Source organism: Peromyscus maniculatus, chromosome 10 (genome assembly GCF_049852395.1).
Source record: "Peromyscus maniculatus bairdii isolate BWxNUB_F1_BW_parent chromosome 10, HU_Pman_BW_mat_3.1, whole genome shotgun sequence".
Lineage (NCBI taxonomy): Eukaryota > Metazoa > Chordata > Mammalia > Rodentia > Cricetidae > Peromyscus > Peromyscus maniculatus.
Window position 1 is genome coordinate 55703948 of NC_134861.1, and position 13546 is coordinate 55717493.

Here is a 13546-nt window from a genome sequence, read left to right on the forward strand (position 1 = left end):
GGCCCTAGATTCCAAAAAGCCAGATCATGCACTAAGGATAGGTCCTGATTCCACTGCCTGGGGGCCTCCAAAACACATGAACTGTGAACCAATAGCTGAGGAGCCCCCGTGTAACATAAATCTTAAAAGATCTTATTAATAAAAAATCCAGAGCCAGATATTAGGGTAAATTCTGAAAGATCAGAGAGACAGAACAAGCCACAGCCAACCTCACCTCACCAACTCATTGGCTGATCTTGTTTCATCAGACTGAAAGCCTCTGAGTCCTCACCTGAATGGCTCTCTGCTGAACTGTTGCTAACACGCTTCTAGTTCCTGGTCCTCATGTCTTATATACTATTCTGCTTCCTACCATCACTTCCTGGGATAAAAGGCATGTGTCCTTCCCAAACGAAGATATGAGATCTCAGAGCCACCGTACCTGGCTCTGTTTCCAATGTGGCTTTGAACTCAGAGATCCAGACAGATCTCTGCCTCCCCAGTGATATGTTTAAAGGTATGTGATACCACTGTCTGACCTCTATGTCTAATTTAATGACAGCTCTGTTCTCTGACTCCCAGCAAAGTTTTATTTGTTAGAACACAAACAAAATATCTCCACAAGGTACAGGGTCCTCTCTCTAGATTATTGTAGGGGGAATACGAGGGAAGTGGAGGGGAAAGCTCTCCTGCCCTACAACAGGGTCAGCTCTAGTGTGCTGACCAGTCAGGGTGGGGGCCTGCTCTCCTGTGTGCTGCATCTGATGTGGGGCAGGGTTAATTCCCTCACTGTCATGACTCCTGGGCCAGCTCTCTTGACTGCCATAGGTGACAAGGGGCAGAGGGGGAAGAGCACCTTTTCTTCACCCCTGCAATGGCAGATGAGAGGGGTAGGGTCAGTGCTACTGTTTTTACTCCCTCAGGGCTTGTTCACCCCATCCCTAATACAGGGTCAGCTCTAGAGTGCTGCTAGGTGACGTGCAAGCCTGTGGTGGGGATGGAGCCATCTTTCCCAAGTACAAGGTTGGGTGTCAGGGTATGGGAGTGTTGAGTTGTCCCCTGATGGGTAGGACCAACTCACCTGCTGAAGTAAGTATCCAGCAAGGGGCAGGGCCAACCATACCAGGGCCAGTGAAAAGCAGGGCTGGGCTCAGAACTGTGTGTTTCCAATGACCCCGATGCTAACATGGGCCATGGGCATCATCTATAGTCGGAACATTTCCTGTGTCCTGCCTGGCCCACGGTCGGGACAAATCTCTCACCCACAGTCCTGCAGCCTTTTATAAAATAATCACACAGAGGCTTAATATTACTTATAATTTCTCAGATATTTGTTCAGGCTTAATACTGACTAGCTTTTACACTTAATTTAACCCATAATTCTTATCTATGCTTAGCCCCGTGGCTTGGTACCTTTTCTCAGTTCTGCCTTGTCATCTTGCTTCCTCTGTGTCTGGCTGGTGACTCCTGAGTCTGCTCTTCCTCTTCCCAGCATTCCTTTAGTCTGCTCACCCTGTCTATACTTCCTGCCTGGCTACTGGCCAATCAGCTTTTTATTAAATCAGTGCACAACAGCATTATCCCAAAGCAATCATCAAATAAAATAAATAAGAAAATGAGGATCCCATCTATTTTTTAATAAAAATGTATCTATTCTCTATTTAATTGCAAAAGCTTCAAGCCTAAACAATAAGTGTTCTGTTGAGAAATGTATATTGGTTTGTTCTGAGAATGAACACTCAATGGATATGAATTGTTGCTTCATTTTTTTTCACTCATTTAAGATTTTGGCTAGCTTGTTAGTGTTTGTTGTTTACTATTGATGTTACTCTTATTAGAACAACACAGGCTCTGAGAAGACGATATAACAGTATATAATATAATAACAGATATAATAACAATATTACATAAAGCTCTCGAGAGCTTTATGTAAATGTATGTTACAGGGGTTGAGAGGGAGAGCAGGCAGTCAGTAGCTTAGGACTTGAATGGTATTTTGCTTCTTTTGCATATAGAATAGTGGACTGTTTTATTGCTCTAAAGGATTATCAAGTGTCAGTGTGACCACTGTATATTAAAAGGTGCAATAGTGAAGGACTTGCATATGAACTGTGTTTTCTAGTACTTAACCTGAATTTCCAACAAAGCTTGAGAGTGTTTTCAGAATTTTAAATACTACATTTTTGCATGACCTGAATAAGTATGAGAAAGCATCCTGGATAATTCTAGGCTTTTGGGGTAAATAAAGGAATAGTAGAGGCCCAGCAGAGGCAGCACATGAAGACTAATGACTGATTCTTGGATAATCCAAGATAGAACAGTGGATTCAAAACTTATTTTATAAAACCCCTAGAAGTATCTAACATACTTATAGGATGATCACCAGGATAAACAGCAAGAGAACTCAATTTCCATTTCAAGATATTAAACACAGAAAACACATTTGTCATAAAAGCAATTTGTCAAATACAATTCACTTAAAAGAAACTTAGGTATTTAACTCATTCATTCCTTGGCTATTATTCATAGAAATATAAATTAACTTAATACTGTTCCAAATACCTGAAAATATCAGAAGTACGGAGTAATTATTTACTGCCCTTTTCAATACTAAGATTATGGAATATCTGTCACTATATAACATATTCAAAAACTCAATATTCTATGATTCCAGAGTTTCTTGAGTTATTTGGCTTACTATGTCTTCAGCTGAGTGCTAACTAAAATACAGGAGAAATATGGAATAATATCTTTATCACTGACTACTAGTCTTTCATGCTTCTTATTATTTATTCTGTAGCATTTCCTTTAAACCACTTCTCTAGGAGGGTGAAATCAAATTAAACATTGTGTCTTTCCCTTTATAACGATGTATATCATATCTCTTTGTCACTATAGACTGAGTACCACAAAAGTGGACCCTTTGTCCCATTCTGCTCCAACACTGGGCAAAGAAAAATATCTACCTCCTAACAAGACAGCCATTGACTATCTTGTATGTCTTTTGGAACTAGATTACAGTGAAAAGAAAATAATTATAAGTCATAATTTTTTTTCAAGAAGTCTTAATATTTTTTATATAATTTTCTTGCACAGTTTATATAAACAAACAAATTTTAAAAACCAAGCACTGAAGTAGTAGGTATTCGGCACACAACAGAAAAGTATGCATTGTATATCATCTTTCTTCTGGTTCCTGGAATTCTTAAAATCGTTTATCTACAAACGCCTTCATCTACTAAATTGGTCTTCATGGTTGACAGACATGATATGCCTGAAGATCTCTTTTTCTTGTGATTTTAGTGGCATCACCTTGAGTAATTAATTTACCTTTTCTAAACAGTTTCATTTATGAGCTTTGGTTCTTGACAGGCTATGGCTTCTACATCTTGCATGAGCGTCCACCATTGACTGCAGATCCACAGCTTTGCTATGGCACCATTTGCTCTGAACCCTCTTCAATCTTGCAGAAGGCCACGTACCTTACATCATTGTTTGGCAAATGTAGCTAATATTAAACAGTTATTTACTTACATTTGGAAGAGTAGATGTTTCAGTCACACACACACACACACACACACACACACACACACACACACACACAAAATCTTAAAAAAGCACTTTAGGTGTGAAACTGTAGACTAGTTTACCTGAAAGATGGCTCAGCAGGTAAAGACCTTCGCTACATAAGTTAATTAAATGTTTGATTTCAAGAATCCCCATAAAGGTCGAAGTGGAGAATAGACTCCACAAAGTTGTTCTTTGACCTCTACCCACAATGGAATGTGACCTCTCACCACTCCTAATAATAACAGATATAATAAAAAAGTTACCAGTCAAGGGAGAAAATGATAACAGAATAGCTCTGATAAGCATCATCAGAAGAACTGAACTGTTCCTTGAGTCGCGTTGTTGACACTCTCCTTTCCCAACTTCCCAGTTACTAAAATCTCAGCATGGCTGTGTTTTTGTGCTTTCAGAAAAGAGTCTAAAATATTTCTTCTTTGCACATTCAGTTCTCTAAGGTATGTATGCTTAAATAGTAATAACAATTTAGACATAAATACATTGGTGGTTTCAGCAGGGGGAGTGCTGTAAGCTTCATAGCACTGGAGAAACTGCTATGTGGTGGTATTGTGTTCCCCAAAATATTGTGCACCCTAATAAACTTATCTGGTGTCAGAGACAGAACAGCCACTAGATACAAAGGCTAGAGAATGGTGGCACTCACACCTTTAATCCTAGCATTCTAGAGGTAGAAATCCCTCTGATTCTCTGTGAGTTCAAGGCCACATTGGAAACAATGTGACACACGCCTTTAATCCCAGGGAGTGATGGCAAAAACAGAAAGATATATAAGGCGTGAAGACCAGAAACTAGAAGCTTTTAGCTGGTTAAGGTTTCAGGCTTTGGAGTAGCAGTTCAGCTGAGATTTATTCTGGATGAGGACTCAGAGGCTTCCAGTCTGAGGAAACAGGATCAGCTGAGGAACTGATGAGGTGAAGTGGCTGTGGCCAGTTCTGTCTCTCTGATCTTCCAGCGTTCACCTCAATACCTGGCTCAGGTTTGATTTTATTAATAAGAACTTTTAAGATTCATGCTACACTGCTACTCTAAGGCTAGAGATAGAGATGGATGCTCAGTCTTTATTAATTTGATTTAAAGGTTCTGTTACAACAGGGAAGAATTATGTTTTGGGGGAAATGCATTCAATCTGAAGCTGTCTACCATATTGACAACTCAAGCTCTGATTTTATATGTCGATAAAGCAATATTTTGGAATTACAGATGAAGTGTGATATTTGACAGGTTTGGGGGGCATATTCGGTATGTTAGATTTAATTCATCTAATGCTTTATAAAATATGTTCCCAGTGATAATTACACAATATGATTTCTTTTGGAAAGGACAGGTTAGAGAGGCATTTTTACCTTGACACATTCCCACTCAAATCCTAGGTAATTTATAATGAAATGAATATTTTTTGGAAGGGAAGTGGAATAATCTTGATCAAGTTATTTTCAGAGAATATAACTAACGTTCAGGGCCAAAAAGCTGGTTAGTGGAAGTTCTGAAACAGATTTAATTTTTCTCAGCTGAAATCATTCATTATCAATACAAAGCAAGAGAGAGTAGCTGAGAAATGAAGAAAATATTTTTTTTGTTGTTGTTAATTGAAATGTCTTTTTAGTCAACACATGTACAGTATGAAGTTTAGCAACTGTCTCTGAAGGAGTTCAATATTTACAATTGTTTTTAAATTTAAAAACAATCATATTCGTCTTACTTATCATTAAATGTTACTTTGCCAGTTTGGGCCATATTTAATCAAGTCACCTCAACTTCATCTTCAACTGATATAGTAGTAGCAACCGCAAAGTTTTATCTAAATGAATTTTAAAATGAAGGTACATATAACAAATGACAACTACACACAGGCTCACGATAAGCATGCATATGTGTTAATACTATACACATCTTGTTCTGTAAAATGGCAGGAACTTGATGCACTGAAACATGGTATTATTAATGAGACACAAAATCCAGTGGATTTCATACATTAATGACATGACTGATGTCATCTCAGCTGTGTATCCTCTTAAAGGTGGAGGCAAACAAATAAGTTAAGTGCACTTTTGTTGGACAATGAGCTTGCACTACTAGTTTTTAGCACTTTACAAAAAAAAAATTGCTTTCAATTCTCTTTTGAAGGGAACGGTGGAGTAGGGCAAGAAAAAGTTAGGGGAGGAAAATTCTCTTTAAATTCACTGAATTGTGCATTGCAGATATTTTCATGGGGGATATTGGTATCCTGAAAGCAATACTTAAATAATTTCCCAGCATGGCATAATCTATGCCTGCACATATTTTGCATAAGTTATTACCTTCCACCAAGGAATGAAAATGAGAATTGTTTAAAATGGGATATGCTTGATAGTGAATCAAATTTCCCTAGTATGTAAATTATTTCCTGGGAGTGAATAAGGCACATTGGGAGCAATTTAATAAATGATACCCTAGAGGTCTGAATGGATTAATGAAGCTGATTATCCTTTTCCTGCAGAAGGAGAAAACTGTCACTCTTCAGTTAGCCTAAACTGAACACTCCATTGTGTCACTTCAAGGTATTTTTGTGGGGAGAACAGAGATAAATATAGGTAGCCTATTTAATTCTTCTTGGGGTAGAGAGAATTTGCATGATTATTTTTTCTCTCCAGCATGATGTCATTAGAACAGGGAGCATAGTCTTATTGAAACAAGAGTATGAGTTACATATCTTGAGGAAAAAAATAAAAACAAAACATACACATGATGCTCTCTTTTTCTTTGGAGCCTGTTCTGTGGGGATATCCAAAGGGGCTTTCCAAAATCCTAATGCAGAGCTGCACTTGGACTCCTCAGCCATGCCTCACAGGTGTGTTTTGTTTTATACAGCATGTCTATGGAATGGGCTCAGGTTTTCAACTAAGCTGTTAAAAGTAAGTAGGGTACATTAAATGTCAATAAGAAAATGGTATCTCATAATTTCACATAAAATATCTAAATTGATTTTCTACTGTTGTGCAGCAAAGCATTACATTGTAGATACTTAAAACTATAAAACATATTATTTAACTGTGTTGGTAATTTTGAAGCTGCTAGAATAAAAATACCAGAGACTTCTTGACTCTTTTTTTTTTTTTTTTAAAGAATTTACTTCTCACAGCTTTGGAGGCTATGCTGTTGAAAATCAAGTCTTGGAGAGCTCTGTGATCCTTCATTATAGATAGATACTATCTGAATTTGTGATCCCTTCATGAGTGCACCAGTCCCATTATTGTTGTCTCCTCCTCATCACCTCATTTTAAGTAATAGCATCCCAATTCCCTAGCCTCTTAATGCTATTCATCAAGAGTAGGAATATCAACATATATTCTGGGATAGAACACAAACATGATATTCCTGGCTTATTCTCATTCTTAGTGAGTCAGAGTTCTGTTCAGGAATTTGCAACCTTCTGCTCAGGGAGAAATTAAGTTATCTACTAGAGCTGCAAATCCATCTGACCTTTTACTACCTCATCCAAATACATGCAGCTTGCTGGCAAGTTCATTTTCACTGAAGGTGTAAGACGATGCTCAGTTTTCTTGTTTGCTTTTTTAAAGAATACTATTTCTTAAGAAATTTGCTGTTTCTGTGTTCTCAGAGGTCATACAAAGTTCCCAGCTTTGTGAACCATGGCATCTTGTCCTATCAACATGAAGAATTCCCATCTTAAGGGCTCATGGCTGATATTCAGTTTCCCAGACTCCTGGATCATTCTCAGTTTGGTCACCTCAGAGCCTAGGATACAGTGACCTCATTTATATCTCTAAATTGTTCTGGTTTGAATGAGATGCCACCCACAAATCTCAGATATTTGAATACTTGGTCCCAGTTCTTGGTTGTTTGTGGGAGGTCAAGGTGGTGGGATTGTCCTGGGGTATGTCAGCATAAGCACATTTTGATGTTTCAAAAGCTTTGTGCCATTGCCAAGACACTTTCACTTTTCCGTTTGAAGTGAGAACTCTGAGGCATCAGCTGTCTTGTCAACATGACTCCTGCTTGCTGCAACACCATTCCATTGTGATGGAGATGGACTCATCCTTCTGGAACTGTAAGCCACAAATAAGCTCTTCCTTCTGTGAGTTTCCTTGGTAATGATCTTTTATCACAGCAATAAAAATGTAACAACAACAAAACAAATTAATTTTGTGACATAAGGGAAAAATGGTTGAGTTATCATTGAATTTGTAGGATTCATAAATGTACTAAGAAAATGCTACCAAACAGATCATGTGTCCTCAAAGATAACGTTGAATTTTGAATGCCTCAAAGTATGATTATTTGACATAGATGTGGCGTTACATGTGGAGAAGCATATTCCCAGACATGCACATTTTCACAGTATGTAACTCACCACAGATCAGAATTTGGTGCACACAAAAAAAATATTCCAAGTTGTTACTTGTCTTCTTTTCCTTTCCAGATAGTTTGACATTAAAAAAAAAATACAGTTATGTGTAGTAGTATAAAACATGCGATTTCAATATTCATGAGGCTGAGTCAAAAGGATGATGAGGTCAAAGACAACCAGGTTACAATAAAAGGCACACAAGATTAAGATTAGATTAGAAAGGGCAACAATATATATGAGAAAAATACATGGGCTACATAGAAAGGAATTCATATTAGAGGCCTGAGAGACTTAATTTTATCTTTTCTGTTTAAGGAGCTTGTCCATGACCTTGAAAACCATCAAAAATACATTTATGTGAAGTTTATCACAAAGAAATTAAAAATAATGAGGTGATTATGAGTTTAAGTGGACTACATGACCAAAAGGTAACTCTATCTTTTTCTCAAGTAATGAGGGAATTGTAACATATATCCAATCTTTGTGCAAGGACAAGTACAGGAATTCCATGGTTAAGTTTATTGGAATTAACATAGTTTCATAGAAAAAATATACAAATAGATAAAAAGAATGAAGCAAGTAAAGCTGTGAAATTGTAATAAGTTAGACAAATATCCATGAAAAGTGAAACCTATGAAAACTGAGTATATAAAATTATGCATATTAACATTCTTCTAGACTTGATTTTAAGAACAGAAAAACTGGACTGGTAAAAGAATTCAAGAGATAAATTAGGCTACTGGACACTAGTTATTTCTTAAGAGACAATAGATGGTCCTAAAGAATCTTTATTTTATTCTAACTGTAGAATATCATATATTTTAAAGAAAATTGACACACAATCATGTTTATTTCATAAAAGTAACTCTGGCTGCAGCTGAGATGATGTCCTAGAAAACACTTGACTTGAAAATAAAAATTTGACAGATTATGTATGTTTTTGTCCAGATATTATATGGTGATTATAAAATTAAGATCACATTAATTCATTTTTTGTTATAATTTGAATATGAAATATCCCTGACAATTTCAAATGTCTAATGTTTGGTCTCTAATTTGAGGTACTATTTTGAAATTTGTAGAGCCTTTAGGAGGTAGGGGCTAGCTGGGAGAAAGTGACAAGTAGAGGTAGACTTTGGAAGTTATATTCACCTCTGTTTCTGGTATTGATTGCTTTGCTTCCTGGTTAGCCCTCATGTGGACAAGTGGCTGCTAGCTATTCCCATTGTAATGGACAGAACCACTCCAAAAAGCTTTCTCGGTTGGGCTGTGAATTAAGTTCTTCTGAACTTGTGAGACAAAAGTGAATCTTTCTTCCTATAAGTGATCCTATTATATATTTTGTCACAGAGAGTAAAAGCAAACTATTTTATAAATACATGATTAGTTAGGGGAATAAAAGAGTGGGAGTTTAACCGAAAATAATGACCAGAACCAAACTGTAAGTATAGAGTACTTGCTACTGCAGAGACAGGAATTGAGCTTTGGATTAATGTGTACATGCCATTCAGGGAAACAAATGATCCAGAAGCTCTGGAGAAAAATCTTGAGTAAGGCATTAATGTTCATCAGCATGGAGGTGGTAATTGTGGGTATGGGATTAAACAATACATCTATTATGTAAAGGGTAAAAATATTGGTATTCAATCAAAAGAGATAGCCAAAGAAAAAGAAACCTCCCATAGAAAATGTGAACCTAGTCATAATGCAAATGATGGTTTCCTTCAAGACATGAAAATAGAGAAATTTGTGAAGTGAAGGTCAGTAGTATAAAATGTGATAAAGAATTCAGATCTGCTCAAAACCAAAACAGACTGAAAAAGTTCTGAGGGCAAAAGATACTTTTAGGGATGTAAGAAATGACAGCAAGAAAGAGATAGTGTCTTTCTAATCTTTCAAGTGTTTCTACTGAGGGGGAGGGTTTCTGGGTGGTTTGAATCATCCAGTGGCCAAAGGTGATGGTACATATCACAGCAAGGTCAATATCATTTATAATTTGGAAAAGTAATAAATGGATGTCAAGAGGAAATTGAATTTTAATGTACAGAGGCCCAGGGTATAGGAAATAAATAAATGAATGTAGATTTTTATTTGTAGTATAATATTTCATTAGGCAAAATTAGAAGGTATGTCTGCAATAATTCCATAAAAGTTTTAGACTACTATTCTTACAACCAATCAATAATCATAAGATTTAAGAAGTACTCATGCAGAACAGTGCTACGTGGAAAACAAAGAAAATATTGCATTATAGATTATAAAGAAATCTATTTAGATGCAAGAACATGGAGTAAACAACCTTGAAAACAAAAGATCTTCATGTAATGAACAAAAAATCAGACAAAGAAATCTCAGTGAGATCTCACTACTGAATGCAGGAGTTGCTCGAATAAGGGTCAAGATACATATTTGTTTATTTACTTTTTCATTCATTCGTTTATTTTTTTGAGATATAACATGTCTGTGTAGCCCTGCTTGTACTGGAACTTGCTATGTACAACTTCAAGTACTAGTATGGCTCTTAACTCACAGAGATCTTCCTAACTCTGCCTCTCAAGTGCTGGTATTAGATGTGTGTGCCTCCATGCGTAGCCTGGAGAACCTGCCTTCTAACATTTATTGTCTGTCCCTAATGCATTCTTTTGCTTTAAAAGAAGAATCAAGGTGTTGAGCCTTTAGGACAGAGATCAATCTGAGTGACCATGATTGAGTCAAAAGAGCTTTTGAAAGAATTGACCTTCCTTAAAGGAAGGGGTTCAGAGTTGAAGACTTATTTTGCTGTTCCTGAGGAAGTAAATAGCACTACTCTGAAGCATCTATGAAAGGTCAGCTAATAATGACAATAACCTATGAGGGCTGATAACAGTTCCTGGTGGATGTTTAGAAAGAATTTAGGAAAAAAAAAAGTATTACAGCCAGAAAGTCTGAATTCTGCCACCAACTTGGCTGTACTTTTAATAATAATGATTACTCTTAACTTGCTAAAATTCTAATTTTTATTCTAAGCACCTTAAATATTTATAGAACTTAAGATGAAAGTATGATTATGTTTTCATAAGAACCTTGATCTATATAGGTCTCTCCATCAAAGATCAGCCAAAGCATCTCACTTTTGAAAGAGATTAGAACTATTTGCTCTGACTTAGTAAATATGAAGAAAATTATCTAATGGGATATCTGACCAGACTTCAGAAGGCAGGAAACATTCACTCTTTTTATTTTCCAAGTTCTGTGCCTTTAAGGTGAAATCTATTACAAACAAGAGATCCAAAGGCATCTAGATCTAATGGCCAATAATCTAGTAACTGCCTGAATTGTGACAATGCTATGCTGGACCAGTCCAAAATCAGCTCACCTAAAAGCAAATTCAGTCATAAGAAATAGCCCCTTGCAGAGCCTGACTGTTAGGCCACACTAGCCCAAAGTCCTAGCTAATGTGAAAACTGTTTGAAAAAAAAAATACTAAAAAACTCAAACCCACAAAAAATAAAATAAAATAACAACCCCCCCCCCCTAAATAAAACAACTTATACTTATGTTAAGCCTTAAGTTTTCTAAAAATATAGTAGTGGAGATATAGTACAATTAGAGAAACAATCTAACATTTTGATTTTAAAGTTGATGTTTTTGACTAAATGATAAAATTATAAACTTGATATTTATTACTAAATGACAAAGGTATAAAACAAGAGAAATAAAGCCCATAACAAAGCATCCAAGGCCCCTTTGGAAAAAGAATCCCCAAACAATGAAGATACATACTCTATGTTACATCATCTTAATCATGTTAGGCATAGAGAACACTGTTCTCTTAGAACTGTGGTGATATTTTATTTGTATTGAAATGTTATTTTAATTTTATGTTAATAAATAAAGTTGCCCTGGGGTCAGAGCTATTAGAGCCATAGTAAGAGCGTGGTGGTTAGAAGAGCTAGGTAGATTTCTGTGTGTTCAGGGATACAGCCAGTATTGGAGACATACGCCTTTAAGACCTGGAGGGCGGTACTTACAGACAGTGATGAGGCAGTCATGTGGTTGGGTTTACAACCAATGAGAAGGCAGAACAGAAAGATTATTTAAACAGGGACACAGGAAGTACCTCCCTCTCTCGGGGAAGCTAGGAGCACTGCAGGAGGTAAGATTTTATCTCTGAGCTCTGACCTCTCGGCTTTTCTCTTTTACCTTGGCTCTGTGTTTCTTATTTTAATAATACGATTGGTTACATCTACATCTGGCGCCCAACGTGACAAGAATCCATTAAAAACTGCTTGGGGCCGGCTCCCTAGCTGGAACAGCCGGCTCCCTAGCCCCGGCCCAGGTCTGGGCTCAGGCTGGACTGTGAGCTGCTTGCTTAAAGCCAGTGCTACAAACAGCTCAGGCCTGCCCTGCTAAACAGGGCCCCTGGCTGTAAAGCCAAGCCTTGACTCGGCTCAAGAGGGAACAAGTGGCTGGCTTTAAGCTTTAGCCGGCTACCCCTTCGCTTTCACTTTCACTTTCACTTTCGCTTTCGCTTTCTCTCTTGCTTTCTCTCTGTCTCTCTGTTTCTCTCTCTCTCTCTCTCTCTCTCTCTCTCTCTCTCTCTCTGGATTTACACCTAGGACTCTAGGTGGCTGTTTTGAAATTCGCTCGGATTTCTACTGTTCTACGCAGATTTGGTAAGTCATAAAGGAAACTATTTAAAAGACAAATTTTTTCCACATTTAAAAAAAAATGGGTTTTCTGTGTACATTGGAAGAAAATTGGGTTTTGTTTGAAATTTTAGGCAGTCTGACAATGGAACAACTATATGAAAAGATTAGTATTATGGGAATTATGCAGTTAATCACCATGCTTATTCTCATTTTACTATTTAAAAAGATAGTCAATTTAAGTGCCAGGATAACAGCTTTAGAAAAACCTGTTAATTTTAACAGTGAAGTTGGTTCAAGTTTGGATCATAAGGTTACAGAAAGAAAGCCTGTTTTCACACAGTCATCCTTAATTTATCCTGTAACCGTACAGCAGATGCCTGATCAAATGGCTACACAAAATATCTGGGCTCCAATTGAACTGATGGATTTTAAAAGGTTTAAGGAGGCAATAGTATCTTATGGCATGCATTCCCCATATGTAAAGCAAATGTTAAACTCTTGGTCAACATATAATAGGATTATACCACAGGACTGGCAGGACCTTGCACAAGCTGTTCTGGAACCCAGCCAGAGAATTCAATTTCTAACGTGGTTTAAGGAGGAAGCTAGAAACGTAGAAACACAATGGAGGGATAAAGGAATACAAGTTTGTCAGGATCAGCTTATTGGAGAAGGCCAATATGCTTCAATACAAACACAATGTTTATATGATGTTCAAACTGTAATTTTATGTCGAATGGCAGCCTTGAATGCATGGGACAGAGTTGATGAACCAGGAAAAAAACCTGAGTCATTCACAAAGGTTATGCAAGGCCCAAAAGAATCTTTCACAGATTTTTTAGAAAGACTGGCTTCAGCAGTAAACAGAATGGTTTCAGGATCAGAAGCTAGTAAGGCAATAATTGAAGCTTTGGCATTTGAGAATGCGAATGCAGCATGCAAAAGAATAATCAGGCCGTTAAGGGCAAGATCTGCACCTTTGGAAGATTGGATTAGAGAA